The sequence below is a fragment of the Nycticebus coucang genome, chromosome 1, assembly GCF_027406575.1.
Source record: "Nycticebus coucang isolate mNycCou1 chromosome 1, mNycCou1.pri, whole genome shotgun sequence".
NCBI classification, from domain to species: domain Eukaryota; kingdom Metazoa; phylum Chordata; class Mammalia; order Primates; family Lorisidae; genus Nycticebus; species Nycticebus coucang.
This window is the reverse complement of record NC_069780.1, coordinates 49,470,300-49,496,812: the sequence shown is the minus strand read 5'-3', so window position 1 is coordinate 49,496,812 and position 26,513 is coordinate 49,470,300. Positions and strand designations below refer to the sequence as shown.

Below are 26,513 nucleotides of genomic sequence, written 5' to 3'. Positions count from 1 at the left end.
TGTGCCAAGTGCCGGGAATACAAAGATGACAACATATCCCTGAGCGAATTCTAGGCAGTCACATCCTCTACCACATGACTCTGCCCTATGGTTGTTTGAACTAGGGGTGGGCTCAAGACCCAAAGACAGCCAATTCATGGTATAGGCCATGGCCTAAAGATGTCCTGGTTTAAAAAAAAAAAAAATAGGAAAAAGAATGGTTCAGTATGGAAATTGTATAGAAAATAAGGCAGTTATTTGATAAAATAGAACCTTCAAAGTCACGAAGAAAAAAGTCAATGAGAGAGCATGAGTTAAGTAAAAGTTATAAGTAAAGAAAAATTAGGCAGTAATAACCAAAATACCACATTTCATCAAATCTGTCAGTTGTGCAATGCACTGTTATTTATTTAAAAAAAATGCTGCCCACTAATCCATCTGTAACACCATTCTTCCTTATCACTTACAGTGTTGTTTTACACTTGTTGAAATGGCTCTGTAATGCTGATTCATGCACAGGTTTTATCATCTATCATTCTGATGCACACTTGAAAAGGAAAATATAAGCAAAAAAACTGTGTTAGGATTCCTAAACCATCTTAACATTCGGCGTCTGATTCTTCTGAATTCCTTTTTGATTGCCATCAATGTTTGTGTTTTTCTACCTGGCCATAAAGAGCACTGGGCAGCCACTCTTAAAAGATGTAGCAGCTTTTAAAAGAGTGCTGCACCACAGCATTCTGGATGCCTTCCAAATTTTATTCTGTGTTTTGATACTGGAATGTTCTTGATCTTATCAAAAAGTGTCAATAGAAGGTTTTCAGACAAAAGCCAGGACTCATATTCCTGCCTCACATGGTCCTTAAATAGTTTCCTAAGTCAAACATGGCGAGGCTGCAGTTGTTCAGTCATGCAGCCAGGAATAACAACCAAGTTTGTGCAGGCAATAACAACTACCTCACAATCTGACTCCTGTCTGCCAGATGGCAATTGTAAAATGCAACACGATTTCAGAGGTATTAAAATGTATACAAGGCCAGGCACCGTTGCTCATGCCTGTAATCCTAGCACTTCTGGAGGCCAAGGGGGGAGGATCACCTGAGACTAGGAGTAGGAGATCACTGGGAAACACAGCAAGACCTTGTCTGTACCAAAACATAAAAAAAAAAAAAGTCCAGGCATGGTGGCATGTTCCTGTAGTCCTAGGAGGCTGAGGCAAGAGGATCACTTAAGCCCATGAACTCGAGGTTACAGTAAGCTATCACCGCTCCACTACACATCAGCCTAGGTAATCACGTTAAAAGAAAAAAGTAAGTTTTGGAATTGATCAGATACAGTAGTTAGCATTTTATGCTTTAATAATCTAACGCTTTCTCTATCTTGCTTTTGTACAGATGATACACAAAATGGTTTAGTAATTTGGTCAGATTACAGAGGGAGCAAGTGGCAGAATAAAGATTTGAACCTAGATTTGTAGAGCAGAGGGTGAGGAAACTGTCTAGTGGAAGGAAGAGAAGTAGACAGGAAAGCTGGGTGGACTGCAGTGACAATGAAAAGGCACTCCACTGAAGACCCACCAACAGCCTACCATGCAGGTCTTGATTCTTCAGGTGGGCACAGTCATACCATGGTTTCTTTTTCTGGATTCCCATGAAATTCCTCTCTTTTAATCATCTTAGGTGGCCTAACTCAGTCACTGCTCCTTACAACCAATACACCTGATAAATAAAAGCATCAAAGTCTGTATGAGAGAATTGGGGATACTGCACAAAGAAGGGCCCACTGAGCTCAGGTTTGTTGGCTGGCAGACAAAATCGGGGGGTGGTGAGGGTAGAGGGAGAACATTCTGGAAGAGCTCAATGTGTGTACAGAAAGGTACAGAGGGCAGAATAATCGCGGCATAGAAGGAATTCAAAATTGTCGAATCAGAAAGGAGGTAGACATGATAGGAGAAGGCTGGATAGGAAGGCAAGGGGCAGTTCACGAAGGACTCTATGCCCTGGGAGGAAGTTGCACTCGGTTCTGTAGAAGAGTGGTTTTCTAAGTTGTTTTGGCAGTGACCTAGTTTTTTTCCCCCAAAATATGCTACCTGAAAACCTAGAATATAAAAGTGAGAAGATGGAACTACCCTGAAGAAAACAAGGACAGGCAGTGAGGGCGACTTCACACAGCACAGCTTTAAACCCATTTCTAGAGCTAAAAATACATGGCCTACGAGTCACAGGGGAAAATCGCCCTGGAACTGGTACAGAGGATGGAGGAGCAGGTGGGTCACTGCTCTCGGTCACTAGGAAGCCCCTGCAATCATCCAGGGGAGAGAATTGAGAAATAAGGAAGGCCACGTCCTTGTCACGGTTGGATTGTGAAGTACGGTTATGTGAAGGGAGATTCTTACAAACATACAACAGCCAACCTCTCAAGTACTGGAGTACAGAAAACCCAGCACAGCTCGTCACATACAGCATGGAACTGGAGGACACAGAGCACTAGCAGATGTCTTTTTTCTGTTCACATTTTCTGATATGTTTATGACAATAGATACATGAAACATTATTTCAATAAATGCCTGATAGTCCACTGTACGAATGTGCCAGGATTTACTTAAATATCCCAGTCCCAGATTTTACGAAGAAAAAGCAAAAATTTCCATGATACTCAGTGTCACCTCCCATATTAAGATTTCATGTGACTGATTTTTGCTGTCTTTGAGAATGGCAAATTTCTCACGTCAAAGACAACATAGCTGGAGCTTCAGTTCCCTCTGATTCTTCGTGTACACCTCTGTCTTTGACCTTGCACATCATAGGGGATCTCCAGGGACTATCACACGCCATCTACCTGTGGGGCAGTTCGCAGATATGGCCCACACCTGGGAAGGGCTGAATATTCCTATTCAGGGCTCACACGCACAGGTACAGGTAAGGGGATTAAATATTCTACTGAAGGTCCCAGATTTACCTGTGAATTCAATACTATTTTTGTGAGACCTACTATAGGCAACAATCAGGAGGTTTCAATCAAGATACATGGAAGTATAAATAAAGTTCTTCTCCTTAAGTCCCTCCCCACGCGCAAAAAGGTTAAGGACGATATTGATAACCAGACACAGGAAATTATGAGCTCCTCTAAAATATTGTTCCATGGAGCACTAAAATGCGTAAGAAATCTGTGTTTCTTTCTGACTAAAAGATACATTATATAAAACCGCGTCTCTTGTTCCATACCACTAGTGATGCCTTTATGAAGATGTGTCCAAAGAAATGAAGTATGTGGCCTCCCTTCTACTATAGAACTTTCCTCTCCTAATCTTTCACTGCCTATTCTCACTGGGAGCAAAATCATTAAACATTCAACACATCGCACTGATCTTGAAATGCTTTGCATCATATAATTTGTTAAGCAAGAAACATTTCCAGCCTCTAAGGAATTTATGCTGAATAATAAAACAATCAGCAAGTAAAATGCTTATTAAAAATGAGGAAAAAGCAAGTGTCAGGGGATTTTTTTTTTTTTTTTGTAGAGACAGAGTCTCACTTTACTGCCCTCGTAGAGTGCCGTGGCGTCACACGGCTCACAGCAACGTCCAGCTCCTGGGCTTACGTGATACTCTTGCCTCAGCCTCCCGAGCAGCTGGGACTACAGGCGCCCGCCACAACGCCGGGCTATTTTTTGGTTGCAGTTTGGCCGGGGCTGGGTTTGAACCCACAACCCTCAGTATATGGGGCCGGCGCCCTACTCACTGAGCCACAGGCGCCGCCCGTCAGGGGATGTTTTTAAACGAGTATGTGGTTTTGCTTTTTATCATGCATTTGCATCTCTTTTGTTTGCTATTGAGTTATAGGTATTTATGTAGTCTTGTGTCAGATACGTGTAGCTCATATTTTCTTCCGGTCTGTGTCTGGCCTAGATAATTTTAAAGCTTTATCTTTAATTTTACAGAAAACCTCATTAATACTACGTGGATTAGCCTCCTGGCTACATTAATTTTCTTTCCCTGGGTATGGGTGAGTGTCCTTTCCAAAAACAGGAAAATGAAACTCATAGTTTATTGTCCCATAATTTTTTCACCGATTTTTTTCATTCTGAATTAAATCTTCTGTTTTGACTTATGAACTTTCTACTGAATAAGAATCACATATACCAGATCTGAATTATTACAAGTTCCAAAGTGGGCTCTGAATTAATGTGCCTAATTAGATTTTTTAACTATAAAAGGAATTTGATCCCTTTTATTACTGAGTGGCCCTGCTTGGTGACAACATGCCACTGGATGGGCGTATTTTTATAAGACCCTGTGCAAACAGCTCTCATCAGGCTCCTTCTCGGCGCACATGCACACGTCCGTAAAGAGCATGAGTGCAGATCACTAAAGCAATCCTTATTCTTTAGAGCAGAATGGGGACAAAACTGCTTATTATGCAGTTTTGTCCCCATGCACAGATAGCTTATGCACTTATAAGACATTAGATTCACGTACATTGGGGTCCTAAGAGAGATACAGCACAGAACTGTTTCTTCACATATGGACAGAGTCTGTAACTTACAAGCAATATCATTATTGTCATCTGATGCAGATTTATCATATAATTTGATATCTCATAAAGACATGATGATCATTTATATGCTTATTCTAGTGCAGTGAAGAAAACCAATTATACCATCACATTTTACTTAAAAACTGAGACCTAAGCCAAGCGTGGTGGTGGGCACTCATAGTCCCAGCTACTTGGGAGGCTGAGGCAGGAGGATTGCTTAAGGCTGTAGTGCACGGTCTTTGTGCCTGCAAATAGAAACACCACTCCAGACTGGGCAACATTGCAAGACCCTCTTAAACAAACAAACAAATTCTAACTTTTCTCCTATACTGTTCTTTAATTCAATTCAACATTTATTGAGTTTCTACTACATGCAAAACCCTCTGTGGTGGCCACGGATACAAAGTTAAATAACAATAAGACACTTCCCCTAACTTTAACTTAAAATCTAAGAGGATATATTTACAATCTGATGAAGGGAAGAAACAAATAATTTTCCCTGTAAAATGATAGGGCTCTAGGAATGGAGTTGGGAAAGGGAAACACATCCAGCCTCAGAGGGGCACCTAGGTCAGGGAAGGTTCTTCAGAGAAGGTGAAGCCAGACCTTATCTTGAGAGTAAAGGAGAAAATGGAAGGAAAGGGATTTTCAGATGAGAGAAAAATCATAACAAAGCCATGGAGATAAGAAACGGTATGACTTGCGTGAGAGGAACTAGAAGCAGTTAAGTATTCCATCAGCTGACTTTAACATTTCTAACAGTCTCCCCAATGTACTGGCCAACTTGAAAAGATTATTTTGTATTTTAAGGGTCTAAGCTCTATGAATTTTTTTAGTGCAAATGGCACTTGTCTTGCCCCAGGACTGATCGCCACCATCCCCATCTCTGCCTGAACTCCTGAGCTAAACTCTACCATACTCCCTGAGGTTTTGCCTGTCATGTAATTCCGTCATTCCAGAATCCAAGAGTGAACACTCTGCAATTCCACATGCAAATGTTTCCAAAACATTCTCTTCCTTTGGCTCCAGTGGCACCATTTTCTCCCAGTTACTTCCCTTCTTGTGGCTCCTTTTGTGAATTAGCTTCACTTGAGCTTAAAGTGCTGTCATTCCTCTGGTTTGGGCTTAAATAGAGTGTCTGCATATTTATTGTTCAAGTTGAGTCACTTTTGAGAGTGAAAAGGGGTGAGATTAATAATCATGCTGGACAGTGGGAGTTGACTGGGACCATCCCCTCAACCTGGGACTCATGGTCGGCCTGTCCCTGAGCTGTCATCAGGGTCCTCCTGTCCCTGAGCTGTCACTATTTCTCACTCCACACTCTCTCCCTAAGTGATCTCAGCACTCCCCTGGCTTCCTCACTATCTTTATCATAATGAGGGCCAAATATCTTCAGGCTGGACTTCACATTTAAGCATGAAACCCATAAAAATAAGTGCTTATTCTACTTGGATGTCGCACAGGCACCTGAAACTCATTAATTCCAAGAGTGAACGCATGATACATCCTTCACACTCACATTCAAACCTACTCCTCTCCCAGCATTTCCTATCTCTGTACAAGGCACTACTATCCATCTGTTTGCTCAGGTGAAATGTACATCCCTCATATCCAGTCAGTTACCAAGTTGACAGTTATAACTTCTATATCACCCTGGAACACATCCTATCAACTCTTATCTGGACTGGCTTACACGCTGCTGCCAGTGCGATCTTCCACAGGATCCAACCCCAGCTTTGTGTTTTTTTTTTTTTTTTTAAGAGGTAGAGTATCACCTTGTTGTCCTTGGTAGAGTGCCGTGACATCATGGCTCACGGCAACCTCCAGCTCTTGGGCTTAAGCGATTGATTCTCTTGCCTCAGCCTCCTGAGTAGCTGGGACTATAGGCACCTGCCACAACGCCCAGCTATTTTTTGTTGCAGTTTGGCCAGGGCTGGGTTTGAACCCCCTACCCTTGGTATATGGGACGGGTGCCCTACTCACTGAGCCACAGGCGCCACCCACCAACCCCAACTTTGTAACTGGCCTCGAGTTGCTATGATGTGGCCCGTGCTTCTCTCTCCAGATGCGTATCAACCTTTTCCTCTGTTGCAGCCATGCTGGAGTTTTCTCAGTTCCTTGAATGTGCCAAGGTTTTTCTAACCTCAAAGCACTGAAAGTTATCTCTCCCACCACTCAATGATGATTGATTCTTGGACACCGTGTACTTCTTTGTGCAATTTTCCATGTTGCAATCGATTGATTAGTTGGAAAATTTTGTTTAAAACCTGTCTTTCCTTTGGGCTCCATAAAGCCGGGTTGGGTTCACCATTATACCTTCAGCATCCAGCTTAGTTCCTGAGGCTTAGTCATGTGTGTATGTGTTTGTGTGTGTGTGTGTGTGTGTGTGTGTGTGTGTGGTGTGTTGTGAAAACAAAGGATCTCCCTAATTCCTGATCTGAATGGCGGAATTCAAATTACTCATGTTTTTGTAATAATCAACTCAACAAACTAGCAACAAGAGTTGTTTATTTCTGTATTCAAATACATTTTAATATCTTTGTGGGGTGGCCTCATTGTCCCATCAACAAAATAAAGGGAAGAATATCTAATACCTCCCTGTTTCACAGTATTTGCTCATTTGTATAAAGTTAAAAACATAAAGGTAGACAACGACACTAACCACAATCTAAAGTCCAGATTTTGGATTTTCACAAGTTAGAAGAAGAAGATGTAACCTGCTGATTTGATAATAAGTCAACAGGTTCCGGCGGCGCCTGTGGCTCAGCGGGTAGGGCGCTGGCCCCATATGCCAAGGTGGCGGGTTCAAACCCAGCCCCAGCCAAACTGCAACAAAAAAATAGCCGGGTGTTGTGGCGCGCGCCTGTAGTCCCAGCTGCTCGGGAGGCTGAGGCAGGAGAATCGCCTAAGCCCAAGGATTTGGAGGTTGCTGTGAGCTATGTGACGCCACGGCACTCTACCGAGGGCAATAAGGTGAGACTCTGTCTCTACAAAAAAAAAATAAATAAATAAATAAGTCAACAGGTTCCTTCCAGATTGGAGACAAATAACAAGACTAAATGCTTAAGAAAATTTTCCAAGCAAACATCGCTAATCTTGTTGATTTCTAACGTGTAAGAAAACTAGAGAAAAATCTAACAGTGGAGTTCTTTGTGCTTCTTCTTTAAAGACTATTTGGCAAAAAACAATGAGGTGGGGGAAACGTTCTTGAAGACACAGAATCCTGTGTCACTTGCTTTCAAAGCAACTCTTGGGACATTAAGTGACTGATTGAGCGTCTGTTTTCAATCTCGGGTCAAAATTTCTTTTAATCCAGGTTGTAATTAAATGTTTGGTATGTTCAGAGATATCTATTTCACATATGTAATTCCCTAGATGTTTAATTATAAAATAGTTGCAATCATTTGCACAAATCAGCTCATATTGTCTTATTTTGACATCGGGTTTACATGTTTTTGAAGGAAAGACCTGGGCTCCCGAGGTGGCAGTGAGGTTCGGGGAGGACTGACGGTGAAGAGAAGGGAGTTTGTCCCATCTCCTTCTTCTTCATCCTCCCTATCCTGCTGCTGCTTCCGGTGCTAAGACAGGGAGAGGTAATTTTGTCAAATATGCACACTGTGTTTGCAGTCACCCTAAGTAGGTCTGAGTTACATGGGAAGTTCTTAAATTCTCTCTTAAAATATGAAAATTATTTCCTTTTAACTATTCATTGTACAGAAACAAATATTTACTTTAAAAAGAAAAATCTAACTTGGTAAATGTGGAATGTAAGTGTCTTGGCACAGTAACTGAGAGAATGCCAGGAAGGCTATGTTAACCAGTGTGATGAAAGTGTGTTGTGAAGCTAGTGAATGATGCCCCATGATCATATCAATGTACACAGCTATGATTTAATTAAAAAAAAGAAGTTATTTAAATGGCCAATAAACTTGCAAAATGGTGTTGAAAAAAAAATAAAAGAAAAAGTAAAATCTCATAACCCTGGGTGAGATAGGTAGAAATAATAGCTTATATTCTCCATGTTTTCACCTCCAAGCCATATAATTTCCTCTTGTGAACCATTGTCCAGTGTCTTGGGTTATATCCGGATGAAACAGTCTGAGGCTGTTCCCGCTTTCATTGTCTCTGAACCCAAAGTCACATAAAGAAATACATATCCTCTTTTACCACCCATATTCCATGCTTTTATCTTTTTATTCTATATAAAAGTATAGAATCAAACAACGTAACTGTGATTGTAGTAAAACTAATGAATAATAAAACTAGTAATCTGATATATGTCTGTTTGTGTTTAAAGTAATAGGAAGAAATGGAAATAGCATCACAAATTCTCTTACAAAGACAGTATCATCTGAAAGTCTCATTATACATTATGTACATGGATATGATCTTACACCTTGGTAAGGAACATGGAATATCAAATTAGCAGTGTATTCACAAATAAACATTTCTAATTCCTTTTCTCTATTGTATATACTAGATAATGTCTCTTCCAAAAATCAATTTCTTTCTTTTTTTTTAAGAGACAGAGTCTCACTTTGTCACCCTCGGTAGAGTGCTGTGGCATCACAGCTCACAGCAACCCTCAACTCCTGGGCTTAAGTGATTCTCTTGCCTCAGCCTCACAAGTAGCTGGGACTACAGGCACCGGCCAGAACACCTGGCTATTTTTGTTTTTGTTGTTGTTGTTATTGCAGTTTGGCCAGGGCTAGGTTTGAATCCGCCACCCTCAGTATATGGGGCTGGTGCCCTACCCACTGAGCCACAGGCACTTCCCTCCAAATCAATTTCTATTTTAATATTGTATAGGGATACTCCTTTGTATTACTGACTGTAATACTTCATAAAAAGACAGAGAAAGATTGATATATAATAGTTTAGAAATGAAGAAAAAAAATCTTTAGACTCCAAGTTAAATCAGAAAGCCAGAATGAGGCACTATTGTTTAAAACATGTCATTTCCAAGAGGCATGGAAAACAAACCTAAGTTTTATTATTTTTTCTTTCTTTCTTTGAAAAGTTCTTTATCCAAAAAAACGAAAAAAGAAAAGTTCTTCATCCCTTTAGTTTATAAATTTTATTTCACTGCCTTGTTTGCTCTATACTTTTCCTTCCTTCCTCCCATCAATCAGTCAATAATTAATTAAGCAAGAATTTATTGAGGGTCTACTATGTGCCAGGTAGTGAGCATCAGTGCCTCCATTCTTTAGAAAGAGGTCTTATTATGCCTGTTTTATCAGGCTACTTCTCATGAAGGCCCTGGAATGCCCTATTAAATAGCTGTATTTGCATAAGGGAGGCAAGGAAGAATTTTAATAAGAGGGTGTGAAATAAAGAATTTGGCTGGTCTTTGTTGCTGGTGCCTAGGGGGGTAACTTCTACACCTTTGTTATTTCCTGAATGATAGAAGTGTCTTTGTTATTTATGGTGAGCCCCTGGGATCACACTTGATAGTTTATGGTAATGAGAGGGCTCATAATGGGAACCTGATGGTTTATGCTAACTAGATGGCTCAGCCCGGTGGTGGAGGAATGAGGGTGCCTACCACACCTATTGTCTTAAGGTAAGAAGCTGAGCATGCCAGAAGACCAAGTGTGTGATTACAGTGGTTCTCAATCTTCCTAATCCTCGCATTGTTATAAATGGAAAAAAGGGGTCGTGATCCACAGGTTGAGAACCTCTGGATTAGAAGGTTGAGGCTTTGAGCCATGGTATCGGCCCAGCCTCTGAGGAGGGAGGAGCCGGAGATTGAACTAAACCACAAGGCCAAGGATTCAATCAGTCATGTCTACTTAGTGAAGCTGCAATAAAAAGCCTGGACACCAAAGCTCATGTGGGCTTCCTAGGTGGGTAACACTCTCCCATGTATGTATCACCACACCTCAATACCAGCAGGGTGACATCTTCCTGAGGGTATGGAAGCTTCACAGGCCCAGACTGCACCCTTTGGAATTCTTCCTTTGGCTAGTTCTGAATTGTACACTTTTACTGTAATAAAACCGTAATAATAAATATAGTGTTTTCATGAGGTCTGTGAGTCATTCTAGTGAATTATTAAACCTGAGGGAGGCCATGGGGACCTCCAAACTTGTAGCCAGCTGGTCTGAAGAGAGACCCTAAATTCATGGCTGGTGTCATAAGTCTTGGAAAGACTTGGCAGTCCGAAAGATTGCCCTGAACCTCGAATCTGACTAACTTCAGGTGGGGTGATAAGCTTAGATCCAGGTTATATGCAGTTATCCTAGTGTGTAGGCTGGGGTCTAATTTTAGCTTATTGTAATTGGTGAGGTGTAAAAACATCACATGGTCCTGAACAAAGTCCCCAGGTCACCTTCCAGGAAGACTTGAGGGAAGCAGCAACAACATCAGAGATGAACCTCAGCATGCAACTACTTCAAACCAGGGAAAGGCACTCCAGGCATTTATCCCAGAGATAAATGATCACACCAAACTCTGTACAAGCATGTTCAGAGAAGCCTACTTCCAATAATCCCAAACTGGAAACAATCCAGATGTCATCCAAGAGGTGAAAGCCCAAACAAACTGCGGTGCATACTGAGCGCGGAGTACTACGTGGCAATACAAAGGAATGAACTGTTGGTAACACCATCACCTGAGAAAGGAATTATGCTGAGAGAAAAGAGGAGGGTCCCCATTCAGAATCAGGGTGAAGGGGCGTTAAAGTTCATCAATCTCTTGTTTTTTACAGATGAGGGGGACACATAAGCTCTGAAGGTCCCACATGGGATAGCTTTAGGGTCAGACAGACTAGAGCAGCTTTGAAATGCAGTCCTAGTATCCACTACTAGAATGACTATGGCAAGTGACTTCTCTCTCCTGAGCCTTGGTGGCTTTGTTTATAACGTGAAGAGATTGATTAGGCCATTATGTTGTCCTCAGAATTAAATCCCAAAGTTATTCAGCTTATCAGTAACAAAGCTGTGAGAAAACCTCAAGTTTCTGACTCTCAGTGCATGGTCTCTCTAGTCTTTTATGTCAGAATTTCTAAATTTCAGACATAAAAGCAAAACGTTACAACAGAAATTATAATACATAGAATATGTTAATGTGTACGGTTCTGCTGATCCACGAATGATTATTACCTTATATCCATAGTCACTGACCCCATTTATAATTTCAGGATTATTTATAGAAATTAGAAAACTAAATGATTGATACCATGCTATTTCTTTCCTTTAAATTTAAACAGAAAAGCTCCCTTTCTACAAATATTAAGTAGGCATCCTATTATAAAGTGACAGATAAAATAAACCTTTGCCCATTGGAATGAAATAATTCATTGTCTTTAGGAACAAAAAGGAGATTTATTAACAGTTTCCGATTCCTTTTGCTCATTTGATTCAAGGACAAAAAGTGCTTTCATATTCCCATTTTCTATCTGTTATCAACTATTTGTTGCAGAGATTTAGTTTGCAGTTTATTTAATATATTATTTAAGAATATCACATTTACAAACAGTTGTCCTTTTGCCAGAAGTTAGGACGATTAAAATACACACTTAACTGAAATGAAATTACCTACAGCTTCATGTGCACTTTTGTTCCCGTTGTTCAATAACATGGAGACACTTAAATTTGGTTAGCCATTACCGCCTTTTAAGAGTAGGTTTTAGTACTTAAGAAAAGTGCTGGTAGTTCATTTTGTGTTCCTATAAAGGAATACCTGAGGCCAAATATTTAATAAAGAAAAGAGGCTTATTTGGCTCACAGTTCTGCGGGCTGTACAAGAAACCACCAGCCAGCATCTACTTCTGGTGAGGACTTCCAGGTGCTTCCAAACAAGGCAGAAGGCAAAGCCGGTGAGAACAGGCAGGTCACGGGGAGAGAAGGCAGTGAGAAAGCAGCGAGACGGAGCAGGAGGGGCCAGGTCCCTAAACACCCAGCTCTCCCGTGAACTAACAGTGAGAACTCACCTGGCCTTTCTTGAAGGATCCTCCCCACAACCCCAACTCCTGCCGCCAGGCCCACCTCCAACACTAGAGATGAAATTTCAGCAGATTTGGAAGGGCCAAACATCTAAACCGTATCATGTGCTTATTTATCTAAATCCCCTTTAGAAAAATTATACAAGATCCATGCTTATGACAATGCCTGCCATAAACTTAGCTCTCAGTTAAATTTTAGTGGCGAGTCACTATTACTATTCCTAAAAAGGTTAATTAATATTAAATTAATTTTCTCCAACATCCATAGAGCAGAGATGATAATGTTAAGACTCAAAGGCACAGAAACAAGTATTTCTAGAAGCACCTTCTGGAACTCAGCTGCAGATAGGGCACAGTCCGCTTCTGCAGACAGCCCCTACCCTGCCCTAGAGCTGGCCTTGTCCACTGGCCTACATTGTGGGACCAGGACTGTTCAACTGGGCATTTTTGTTATAAGAGCCTCCTGTTCTCCAGTGTCTAGCTAGGAAAGCTAAAAACTGACTCACTCAACAGTTCCGGTACTCCGCTCATATTTCATTCGAGTTTCATCTATTGATTTATTTGATTCACCACACATCCTAGTGCGGTTGTGTGTGTGTGTGCTCATGGGCATGCACATATACCCTTATTAAAATTGATGAATGAGGCTCAGTGCCTGTAGCTCAGTGGTTAGGGCATGGGCCACACACACCAGGCCTGCTAAACAATGACAACTACCACATCAAAATAGCCTGGCATTGTGGTGGGCTCTAATCCTAGCTACTTGGGAGGCTGAGGCAGAGAGTCTCTTAAGCCCAAGAGTTTGAGGTTACTGTGAGCTGTGACACCATAGCACTCTACTGAGGGTGACTTAGTAAGATCCTATCTTTAAAAAAAATTGATTAATGAAATAATAAATATTAGTCTGCTAGGGTTGCCATAACAAAACACTGTAAAATGGGTGACTGAAACAACAGAAATATTTTTTTCTTTTCTCACCATTCTGGAGGCTGAAAAGTCCAAGAAAAAGTTCTGGCAAGGTCCAGGTTCTGGTGAGAACTCTCTTCCTGACCATCTACTCGCTTTACCCTCACATACCCTTCCCTGTGTGCAGGGGCAGGGAGGAGAGAGGGAGTGAGTGAGTGAGCTCTTCCTCTTCTTATAAAACCGTCCATCCTATCACAGTAGGGCCACCCCCTTATGTGTTTATTTAGTATCTCTTAAAGGCCTTATCTTCAAATATGGTCACATTGAGGAAAGAAAAAGAAACCTTGCACTTGTTAATAGTCCCAAAAATACAATAGACAACTACAAAAAAAGTCCACCTCCAAAGATTTAAAAAAAAAAAAAACTTTACAAAAAACATTAAACAGAAATAACCTTAAAAGAGACTATAAAACAAATAACATGCTGGTTTCTTAAAAAATATAATCATTAACTCTTTAGGATTTTTTTGCCTACTAACTAAAAACATTTTTCCCATGACCTAACATCTAAAACTATAACTCTGTAACTGTACCTGAACTAAAAATTACATAAAAGAACTTTGTAAAAACAACTCACCAAACTTAGTGTTTTATACCTTGAGACAACTAAGTTCCACTGACAATTAAAAATTCCTTTCTCTTCTCCTTGTTTTCTATTTAGTTCCAAATATCAATGTCTCTATTTTTGTGCCAATACCATGCTGTTTTGATCACTATAGCCTTGTAGTATAGCCTAAAGTCTGGCAGGATTATACCCCCAGCTTTGTTTACTTCTTAGAGCCACCAGATGTTTGATAAACCAAACAAGAACGTACACTGGGGGAAAGAATCCCTATTCAGTAACTGGTGCTGGGAGAACTGGATAATCACATGTCAAAGACTGAAACTGCACCTCTCATCACTTACAAAAATGGATAAAAGATTTAATCTAAGACATGAAACAATAAAAGTACTCTGGCTGGGCACCCATAGCACAGTGGTTATGGCACCAGCCACATACACCAAGGCTGGCGGGTTTGAGCCCTGCCTGGGCCTGCTAAACAACAATGACAACTGTGACAAAAAATAGCTGGGCATTGTGGCAGGTGCCTGTGGTCCCAGCTACTTGGGAGGCTGAGGCAAGAGAATTGCTTAAGCCCAAGGGTTTGAGGTTGCTGTGAGCTGTGATACCACAGCACTCTACTAAGGGTGATATTGTGAGACTCTGTCTCAAAAAAATAATGGATAAATAAAAAAATAAAAATCCTCAAACAAAGTGTGGGGAAAACACTTGAAGATATTAGCCTGAGGAAAGATTTTATGAAGAAGACTTCTGTGGCAATTGCAACAACAAAAATAAACAAATGGGAATTAATTAAACTTAAAAGCTTCTGTACAGCTAAGGAGACAACAACCAAAGCAAACAGACAACCTTCAGAATGGGAAAACATATTTGCATATTATGAATTGGACAAAAGCTTGATAACTAGGATCTATTATAGAGAACTCAACTTAATCAACAAAAAAAGAACCAACAATCCCATATATCACTGGGCAAGAGAGTTGAATAGAACCTTTTCTAAAGAAGACAGATGGCCTTATCTTCACTTGTGGCCACATTTAGGAAAGAAAAATAAACCCTGCTACCAAACATGAAAAAAATGCTCATCGTCTCTAATCATCAGAGAAATGCAAATCAAAACTATCCTGAGATATCACCTAACCCCAGTGAGAATGGCCCACATCACAAAATCTCAAAACTGCAGATGCTTGCATGGATGTGGAGGAAGGGAACACTTTTGCACTGCTGGTGGGACTGCAAACTAATACAACCTTTTTGGAAGGAAGTATGGAGAATCCTCAAAGTACTCAAACTAGTCGTCCCATTTGATCCAGCAATCCCTTTTCTAAACATCTACCCAGAAGAAAAAAAATTACTAGGTACCTGCTCAGAAGGAAAAAAAAAATCCTTTTATCATAAGGACATTTGCACTAGACTATTTATTGCAGCTCAATTTACAATCACCAAAATGTGGAAACAACCTAAATGTCCACCAACCCAGGAATGGATTAATAAGCTGTGGTATATGTATACCATGGAAAACTATCCAGCCATTGAAAAGATGGAGTCTTTACATCTTTTATATTAACCTGGATGGAGGTGGAACACATTTTTAGTAAAAAGTATCACAAGAATGGAGAAGCAAGAATCCAATGTACTCAATTCTAATATGAAGGCAGGAGATGAGCTAATACAAGGGGTAGGGTAGGGGAAAGGGGAGCAGGGAGAGGGGAGGAGGGAGATGGATGGGGGGTCATGGTGTTTGGCACACCTCTTGGGGGGACACAGTTATAAGAGGGACTTTATCTAATGAATGCAATCAGTGTAACCTAATTCTTTGTACTCTCAAGGAATCCTAAACAATAAAAAAAAAAAAAAAAAATCCTGGCTCAGCCCCCATAGCTCAGTGAGTAGGGCACCGGCCACATACGCCAAAGCTGGCAGATTCGAGCCCGGCCTGGGCCTGCTAAACAACAATGACAAGTGCAATGAAAAAATAGCCATGTTTTGTAGCGGGCGCCTATAGTCCCAGCTACTTGGGAGGCTGAGGCAAGAGAATCGCTTGAGCCCAAGAGTTTGAGGTTGCTGTGAGCTGTGATGCCATGGCCGCATTCTACAGAGGGCAACATAGTGAGACTCCGGCTCAAAAGAAAAAAAAAAAAAATCCTTCCTCTATAATTTTGGTACAAATGTCTATTAATTTCAATTTGCCATTTCCTACAACAACATCAGAGATTAGGACTTCAACATATGAATTTGAGGAGGGGGGGGACACAATTCAGTCCATAGCAATATTTATAAGCAAACTATGGGGGAGATATCAATTTGTTAAAATGTAGCTGAATATAAGTGTGTATAATAGATTTACACAAGGTTTCCTCATTTATTCAAAATTATTTTAAAGATAATTTTTAATCTTCACATTCCATCAAGAAGTCTATACTTACATTTGAACTTCTAATTATTTACATTATTACTAACAAATAGTATATCTAAGTTGTAGAGACTGTTATCATGGAAGAAAGAAATTGCAAAATGATATGTTATGAAGTAGATTTCCTTTGCTGGAGAAAATATTGTTCATCTCTGCATCAATCTAGCATCACACAGCAAATTTCAAAACTTTACACTTTTTAAATTATTTTTTACACCATTTTGATTAGGTAATACTTTTACATGGCTTAAAATTTGAAAAAATATAAAAACATATACATTCCCCATCTACCTGGTAACTGATTCTCTCAAAAGGTAACCACAGCTCTTAGGTTCTTGAATATCCTTTCAAAAACTGTTAATGTTCAAAGGGTGTGGTGGCTCATGCCTGTAATCCTAGCACTCTGGGAGGCAGAGGTGGGTGGATTGCTTGAGCTCGAGAGTTCAAGGCCAGCCTGAGCTAGATTGAGACATTGGCTCTAAAACTAGCTGTGCATCGTGACAGATGCCTGTAATCTCAGCTACTTGGGAAGCTGACATAAGAGAATCACTTGAGCCCAAGATTTTGAGGTTGCTGTGACCTATGACACCAGGGCACTCTACTGAGGGCAACAGAGTAAGACTTTGTCTCCAAAAAATATAAATTAAATTAAATTAAAAATTGTTAATGTTCATATAAGTAATTATGAATATATATATTTTCCATTTATTTCAACCACTAGTATACAAATGGTAATATATTCTACACACTTTTTTACCTTGCCTTTTTCACATATCTTGGATATGTTTTTATATCAGCATATCAATATCTTTCTCACTCTTGTTTGCAGTGGTATGTATACTATTCCACGGATGATTATATTTTATTTAACCAGTCCCCTATTTATGGGAATTTGGGTTTTTCTAATATTTTGCCATGACAAGTGATACTTCAAAGATAAAAACTTACTCATCCTTGTATGAAGGTACCTGCAGGATAAAATCCTGGACTGGATTGGCCAGGTTTATATTGTCATTTTGATAGATATTTCCAAACGCCCATCTACAGACATTACATAATTTTTCATACCCATGAGAACTATTAAAGAGTTTATTTCCCCAAGGCCTCACCTACACAGTGTGTCAGCAGGTGTTTGAATGTTTGCCAATCAGGTAAGTGAAAAATGGTACCGTGGTATTATTTTAATTTTCATTTTTCTAATAGCAGTTGGGCTGAATACCTTTTCAAAAGACTATGCATATATTCTTTCCTGTAGACTTGTTCAGCTACTAATTTATCTTATTTTACTGCATTATTCAAAAACTCATTTTAAATGTATTTATATGTGCTGCTGTGTTTGTGTTTGGCAACTTTTCTACTTTTTTTTTTTTTGCAGTTTTTTGGCCCGGACCAGGTTTGAACCTGCCACCTCCGGTATATGGAGCTGATGCCCTACTCCTTGAGCCACAGGCACCGCCCCCTTATTTTCTATTATCTTTTTTATTTTTTATTTATTTTGCTGTTTTGGGTGGGGGCTGGGTTTGAACCCACCACCTCCAGTCTGTGGGGCTGGTGCCCTACTCCTTTGAGCCACAGGCGCCACCCCTACTATTATCTTTATATCCCATCCCTTTTGCATTTCTCAGTATATTTTGTTGTTCTTCAGCTACTTAATTTTTATTCACTTTTTTGTGCTTCTTGATATAAGCATTTAGGCCTAAGAAGTTTTTCTGTAAAAAACTCATTTTAGTGGTATCCCATATATTCTGATTTATAGTTGTTTTTCTCTTCTTTGTATTTTCTAATTTCAGTATATTTTTTCTTTTTGAGACAAGACTTGGTGAGTTTGATTGTGTTTTTGTTTGTTCATTTTCCAGTTTTAATTTTCATGAATTTATGAGTTGTTTTTATCATAATTAGAGAATTTTGTTATATTCTTTAAACTTTGGGGAATTTACTAAGGTTTTCTTTGAGGGTTAATATAAGGTATCAGTTCAGGGGCACTTAAAAAGAAGATAAATTCTCCATTCGTAAGAAAGCAAGCTTGATATCTATTATAGATCTATCTAATTACTAATGATAGTATTTAGATCTAGAGCTTTTCAACACTTGATCTCTTAAAGCACTAAAAGAAAACAAATCTACTACTCATGTATTTCCATCAAATTTTCTCGAACTTTCTATCATTTCTGCTTTATGAATGTTGCTGCTATGTTACTTGGTATATAAATTATGACTATCTGACTTTATTTTGAATTATACTCTTTGGTATTCTTTTTTGCCTCAAATAATGTTTTTGTTCTCAATTCCTTTCTGTATGATGATTGCACCTGTTCTTATCTGTTACTTGCATTTATCTGACACACTTATCCTCATCCTTTATTTTCAACATTTTAAAATAATTTTCTTTTGCCTACATCTCTTGTACACAGCATGGAATTGAATTTGCCTTGTGAGTGTATTTTTTTTTTAATTGTTGCATAACAAATTAGAGCCTTGAACAATATGGTCTTACGAGGCTGCACTTGAGGCATTGGTTAAGCTGGAGGCTTGGTTGGGGGAGAATGGTCTTCCAAGCTCCCTTTGGCTATCTGCAGAATTTGTGTGCTTGCAGTTGTAGTACTGAGGGTTCCAGCTCCCTGTTGGCTGGAAGTTGAAGGCCACCATCAGCTCCCAGAGGCTGCCCTCTAGGGTCCACCTGCTCTTGCTTGCTGCAATGGCTTTCCCAACATGGCTGCTTAATTCATCAAGCCTGTAAGAAATCTTTCCAGAGGGAGTTGGCTAGTGAGTCAAAGACTTAAATAACAATTAATTATATTTTCCATTTTCTACTTGTTAGAAGAAGTTATAGTTTCCCCCCGTCCCCTCCCAACCCCCCCACATACTGAGGTAGCAGGCACCACACAAGGGCATATACTCCAGGAGGCTGAGATCACGGGTGGGATGTGCCCAGAGTCTGCACAACACAGTGATCAAATTGGAATGTCATTTTCTTCACTTGTGCATCTAGCCCATTGGGTTTTGTTCTGTAATATTATTTTATGTTTTGGGCATCGCCGTGGCTCAGTGAGTAGGGCACCGGTCCCACATATAGAGGGTGGCAGGTTTGAACCAGCTCCGGCCAAACAGCAACAGCAACAAAAAAATTATTTTGTGTTTTTTATTTTCATGCTGCTTTCGTTTTCCATTCTATGGACTCTTTGTTTCAATTTTAGCCTGTTGTTATTCTAATATTTAGGAAGGATTTTACTTTTGTTTTATTTTGCTCTTCCTAATTATAACCTTATTTACTAACCTTCATCCTGTCTTCCTTTAGACGATATCTACTTGTGCCCTACCAAGAGCAATGATAAAATGAGGATATTTCTCCCTGGTTTTCTGGGCTACCTGCTGCTCCAGTGGCAGACTTCCCCCTGCACACATTGCCTTATGCACACAGACCTATTATCTCTGCTGTTCTGAACCAACCCAGATCCAAGGGGACTTCTGCTATTCACAATTGCTGTACCTCCTGCTGAAAACTTATCAGTTTGCTTAGGCTCAGTCACATGGTAATAACGAATCACTACAAAATCTTAGTGGCTCATGAAAAGCTTATTTCTCACTCATTTTACTGCCATGGAAGGTGACCTGAGGGTTGACTACACTGTTCAGTGCAACCTCTTGATTCAAGAACGCTGCTCTGGGACACCACTGGTCTATGGCAGAGGGGGATGCGAGTGATCAGAACCATAGGGTGGCTCTTTACAGCTTCTGCTCAGAAGTGGAACTCATCGCTTCACTCGCCTTTCATTAGCCAAAGCAAGTTTCCTGGCCAAGCTGAAGCTAGAGGGGTGGGAAATATCAACCTTTAGCCAGGATCGCTCTGTTTAGAAAGGAACAGAAGGGTCAGGAAGGTGAGAAAGAGACTGGTAGGGAGGGTCAGTCAATATTTTGAACAAATAACACAATCCGTTATATGGGGAAAGCGCTTACCCCTCGGGATATGCCCCTCACTTTCATTACCATATTTTTTGCTGGCTCTGGCATCTTCGTCCCTGGGCCGTCTCACCCAGTGAGGCCTCTATGTTTCCCCTTCTTCCTCTCACTAAATCAGCTGCATTTCGTGGCCTTTTACATATTTTAGAGTCTGAAGAATATACTTGTCTCCTACTTCCACCGAAAATGGGGTACACTTTTTCTTTTAATTCTGTTTGTTGCCTTTGGATGATTTCCAGTAGGCAAAGGGGGAAATGGTGATGAATACAGCTGGGCACGCACAGCAATCTTCAGGCTTTCTTGAGCTGCATTTCTTGGGCATGGCAGGCTGCAGTGTGGAACACCTAGAGCCCACAAACTGTAACCTGATGGCAGCGGATTAAATGTGTGAACAATTTTATAGTTTTATGTTTGTAGATTTAAGTCAGGCCTTTTCTCTTTAAGTGAGTAGAACTGATAAATACTTTCTTTTATTCCTTTTCTTCTTTGTATAATGGAGGTATTAGTGACAGACCAACACCCTGATTATTCTGTGATTACGCCTCCTACAGGCAAAACATCCTGGAAAATGACCAACAGTATAAAGTCAGTTACTTGTCCCTCTTTTTCCTGGTTCTTTTTCTTTTTTTGTCCTCCTAGTCCTCCCCTCCAGTTTTGGTCAGTAACTGAGGCCACTGGGTTTGCATGGTTCACCTGGGCCATCCTAACACCTGCCTTTCTCAACACCGTCTTGTGATGACCACTAAATATGCTCTGCGCATAGTCAACCTTCAGGATGTTACGTCTCATGTACACACATTCATCCAATTAACAAATATTTACCCCAAGTCTAACATCTCTAGCAACTATCTTTCTCCCACTGCAACCACAAACAGACAAGTATTAAAAGAAAAAACAGGGCGGCGCCTGTGGCTCAGTCGGTAAGGCGCCGGCCCCATATACGGAGGGTGGCGGGTTCAAACCTGGCCCCGGCCAAACTGCAAAACCAAAAAATAGCTGGGCATTGTGGTGGGTGCCTGTAGTCCCAGCTACTTGGGAGGCTGAGGCAAGAGAATCGCTTAAGCCCAGGAGTTGGAGGTTGCTGTGAGCTGTGTGAGGCCACAGCACTCTACCCGAGGGCCATAAAGTGAGACTCTGTCTCTACAAAAAAAAAGAAAAAACAATTTATTGTTGAATGGAAAGGAAGGTGACACCTTTTTATCTCCAGCTCATCCTCAAAGAAAAACTGTGGGGCCTGGTACAGCCACCAATAGATTCAGCTTGCTTTATTTCTGGGTTTTAATTGCTTTGCAACTATAAACTCTGGCAATGAAAAAGATCCTCAGGACACAAAAACATCCAACATTGTAACTAATAAATCATGAATATGAATATTATGCCACAAATCGTGGAAATTGATAATTCTGTGTATCCGTCCCTCCTTCCTGCTCCCACACCCATGCTGAGGATACTTTTGCCAAATCATTTTTCACTGAGCTAAGCTGCAGGTGTCAGACTTTTATAGATATCCACTGTTTGCACTGAAATCTCAGATGTACCAGTTGAAGAAAATGATCTGTCTCACATAGAGAGGCATTTTGAGATATGGGAACCATGGAATGTGCTAATAGTGAGCAAAATACATTTCATAATATCAGATACTCTCCAGAGTAGAGGAGGCAGGTGAGAGGAACAAGAAACTGAAGGTATCTGGCACTAAAAGTAAAACAAAGTGTCGCACAGGGAAATGCATGAGGACGTCTTAGGCTAGAGGGGCTGGGCCGGCTGTAAACAAGGGAGATGTGGGCTAGAGTTACAGGTAACGAGAACTTCTACTCTAAGAAAAACAACATGGGCATTCTGATAAGCTACAGCTCCACAAGGCCAGTTACCTAATCCAGAGTGATGGGACCAGTGGTGAGTTGGAAGGTGCACACGCCGTCTGAGGGAGGCAGCTGCTCCCCACCTCCAGCTGAAGCCACCCTGGGGGAATACGGACTCAGTGAGATCAGGGAAAAATGTAAAGCAAGGTTCTTAACATGAAGTCCCCTCATTTTTAAATGATGAAAGTCTTATTTTTCTTTCTTTCTTTTTAGAGTGCCATGGCATCATTGTAGCTCACAGCAACTTCAAACTCTTGGGCTCAAGTGATCCTCTTGCCTCAGCCTACTGAGTAGCTGGACTACAGATGTCTGTCATGATGTCATGATGCCCAGCTAGTTTTCCTTTCTTTCTTTTTCTTTCTTTCCTTTTCTTTCTTTCTTTTTTTTTTTTTTTAAAGTAGAAACAGGGTCTGGCTCTTTGTTAGGCCGGTCTCCAACTCCTGAGCTAAAGCAATTCACCTCCCTTGACCTCCCAAAGTGCTGGGAATACAGGCATGAGCCACCACACCTAGCTTGATACTTTTTATTTTTCAAAATACCATGCATGCCAGCCTGCCTGTGACCATGACATTTAGAGAAGGAAGGCTTTTCTATCACTACCACTACTTGTGCTAGCAACTTAAAGACATTGGTCAAAGTACTAAAAAGCTTGCATGCAAACGTTCCTGGGGGCCCAGGAACCTTCACGAGGATGAGGCAGTTTGTTGGCTTGGGCTCTTGGTGAGCAGCTAGGTGAGCAGCTTGTGAAATTATCTTCCTTAAGATCACAGTAAGTACCTGGCACAATTCCTCACTTGCAAGCATCATATTTACAATGCAGCAATGGGTGGCTTTATTTGAAAGACAAGAAAACTCCTATCATTGATTTTGGGGCATCACACAAAAAACAGCAGCCAAAAGTTTCTTTGTATTCCAAATGTCTGCCATGCAGGGGGCATGTTCAGTCCAACCAGGAGCTCCCTGATTCAGTCCAGGCCCGGCGCTGCACCATCCATGTAGAGTGGATTGTCTCCCAGGGACGAGGAGCATCCGTTAAGCCCTGCCTCATCTTCTGCTGGGTCTCTGCAGCCTCTGGGTTCATGCTTAGCTCATGGCACCTTTTGCTCCATTCTCCCTGCTTTCAGATGCTGTTCGTGGTTTGGCATTTTACAGGAAGTTTTAGGAGCTCCTCCTGAGCTATGGCCACCAAGTGGGGATTGTATCCATCAGCAAAGGCTCCTCCATTCCTTTCCCTAAAGTTTACCTTTGCAAGTCATCCTGGGTAGAAGATAGGGACACTGTCTCTGAACACTACACTAGGTGTTAAGAATACAAAATAAGATACATTTCATGCTTCTAAGATTATGGCAATGGATTTTATGATAGTAGGGAAATTTCTGTTTAAATACTTTAATTCCATACTTAGTTTCAGCTATAATTAAAACATTTATTTTTGATTTAGAAACTGGCTTATAATTATAATGTACAGACACTGGTACTGTTAAGACGGCAAACTCTGTCTTTACCCTTGCAATCTCTAATTAATGATAAACTTCGTTATGATAAAGAGCTCCCCTAGTCTTTGGTCTGCATCTCCTGGTCTCTGGCCCAGTGACATAAAAAATCCTTATGAGGATAATTTAAAATAAAATCAGAGTGATAGTTTCTAAATAACTTCATAGAAGCTAAAAATGTGATGGCAGTGATGAGTTTTATGAAGTAAGGTGAAGACACATTTTTCAGTTATTTAGTCAACACTGATTTGGCTCACAGCCACTGGGGACGATGGACAAGGGAGCAAGTGTTTCCAGGGGGGTTGTGAAGGACGCCCAGAAGGAGGCTCAGGGGTCCAACAGACACAGGGTTGGGAGGAGGAGGACAGCTTTGGGAGTTTTGAGGCATCCATTTTTCCTTACAGATGTAGAATTCAGTCTCAAAACAGGATTGGAAAGAAGAGTTCATTTAAGTCTTAGGCTATTCAATGGCCATGGAGGCTAAGAAGTCCCCTGGCTGCCAACTGTCTGCAAGCTGGAGCCCAGAAAAGCAGTGCTGCTGATCCAGTTCAAACCAAAGCCCCAAGAATCAGAAGCACCAGTGAGTTTCCAAGGGCAAGAGAAGATGTATGTCCCAGCTCAAGCAGAGAGTAAATTTGCTCTTCTTCTACCTCTTTTGTTTTATTTGGACTTCAAAGGATAGAATAATATCCATCCTTTACTCATTCTATGGATTTAAATACTAATGTCTTCTAGAAACACCATTGCAGACATAGCAGCTATCTGGGGATCCCTTCGTCCAGTCAAATTGACACAAAATTAACCATCACATGCATAATGTCCACTTATTTAACTAGATTGAAGATTCCATTAAGGCAAGGATGATAACAACATCATCCTGTGTACTAGAACATTTAGCAGAAAGCATGCATGATATACAGTTAGGACTCTATCGATTTTTGTGATATTGCTTGTTAGAGGAACAGTGGGTTATGATTCTGATCATTCAGAATAGGATGTGGTTGTAAAAAGTTCATGGGCTTTTTCATAAGTAGACACTTCCATTAACTAAAGTCCCACAGGGTAAAACTGAGGTAGATTGCAAGGTACATAAATGTTCTGAATTCTGGATTGATGTGGCTATTTGAAGTTACATAAATTAATAATTTGAAATAATAAAACATTCAGATTAGTCTTCTACGTATCCTTCATTTGTCCTTTCTTAATAATTCTTTTTTAGATTCATACAATTTCCTGACTTTTGTACAGGATGATTAAAATAACATGTGTTTAGTGTTTGTTTACCATGAGTCATGTACCATGATCTTCCTGTCTAATTCATTTTATTTTTTTCTAAGTAGAAAATGTTCAGACAGCTGGAACTTTTAAGTTCTATTTTTTGTTTTAGTTCAAGGAAATTCATATATTGAGACAGTTTTTAAAGCCACTACAAATGATCCCACGGTAATAAAAAGGCTAGTAACTCACACTCCTTGGCCAATGGCCAGATTTGGGAAATCTTGTGTGGAATTGCTTTGAGAAATTAAATATCTACATGAAGAATTGCACACTTCATGGTAAACATATTTTGTGGGGTCATCTCCCTTATAGGTGTGGCTGCTGCCTCGTAGGTAGGTAGGGGCCAGAGTCCAACCAGCAGCCTACTTTTAGATTTTCCTGAAGCCCAATCTTGAAAAGGGCAGAAGTGGGTGAATAAGTAGTTTTAAAGTTTCAGTAGGGAAAAAGAAACCAAGATGCCCCAGCCCATTATAGAAATGAGAAAGGCACTGATGCATTAAGGACTCAGCCCAAAGCCAAATGTCTAAGATACTGAGCATAAGCACAAATAGGAATAAAGTCTCAGTCGCCATTGGTGGTGTTTAGAAAAAGGGAATTTGGCAAGTGAGTGGTCAACAATATGCATGTAACGCAGGCAGATGGTTCCCTACACCACTGAGCAGGAAAAACAAGGAGAGCAATAATAACACTCACATTTAGCTGATGAAGTGATGTGCACCTGTAGTCCCAGCTACTCGGGATGGTGAGGCAGGAGGGTTGCTTGAATCAGAAAGGTGTCCAGCTTAGGCAACAATTTTTTCATGGTGGGTGGGAGGCTTATTGCTGCCTGTCTGGGGATCACTTTGTTATGGCACTCTACCTGCTTAGCTGACTGGTCTGGATGCAACAAGCTGTTTGCAATCTCTCAGGTCACTGCTGGACATGACCTAACGTAACCTCATTTCCCACTGCATGGACCTATCCTTTCCTGCTCTGGGACTTCTTGCTGCCACTGAGATAGGATATTCTGTGAGATCTCTCTGTGCCCAGGCCCATGCCATAGCTCACCTGGTTAGCCCATCGTGCTGAAGACAATGACTTTTTATAGTTCACACAGTGGGACCCCCAGTGTCACCTTTCAGAGAGCCTAGGTCATGCACCCTGGATTTGCAGGGAACAGACACTCTGAGGGCATACTGTCCTCAATGGGAGTGGGAAGTGATGTGTCCTCCCTGCCTCCACCCAGATAAGGCTATACAGAGAGTTACGGGAGAGCTGCAGGCCACTGGGAAGTGGAGCTGCGAGAACCAAACATCAGCTGCGCTTGCTACAAAACTATGGCCCTCCTGACCATGCACGGTGGTGTGCTATCTCCTTCCCGCTGGCCTCCCTGGCCCATGAAAGAGTTAGTACATAAGCCTTGGCCTTAAGCTCTGCTTCCTAAAGAAACTGGGCTAAATTAGTTACACGCATTATCTAAAACAAAAAAAATCCTCAATCTTGAGAAATAAGTTCTCATCATTCGTTTATCTGGGTGATGAAAAT

At 40.8% G+C, this 26,513-nt stretch overlaps 1 long non-coding RNA gene across 3 annotated transcripts in view; it reads right to left on the bottom strand.

Annotated features, from left to right (window-relative positions):
• The window catches only part of LOC128575235 (uncharacterized), a 28,268-nt gene extending 2,434 nt beyond the window's left edge, over positions 1-25,834 (bottom strand). For all 3 annotated transcript variants that reach the window (XR_008376961.1, XR_008376964.1, XR_008376970.1), the window contains exons 1-2: positions 25,683-25,834; positions 22,228-22,318 (exon numbers count right to left, since the gene is read on the bottom strand). This is a non-coding gene — a long non-coding RNA (uncharacterized LOC128575235). The remainder of the gene's footprint in view (positions 1-22,227; positions 22,319-25,682) is intronic.
• Between the last annotated feature and the right edge of the window lie 679 nt (positions 25,835-26,513).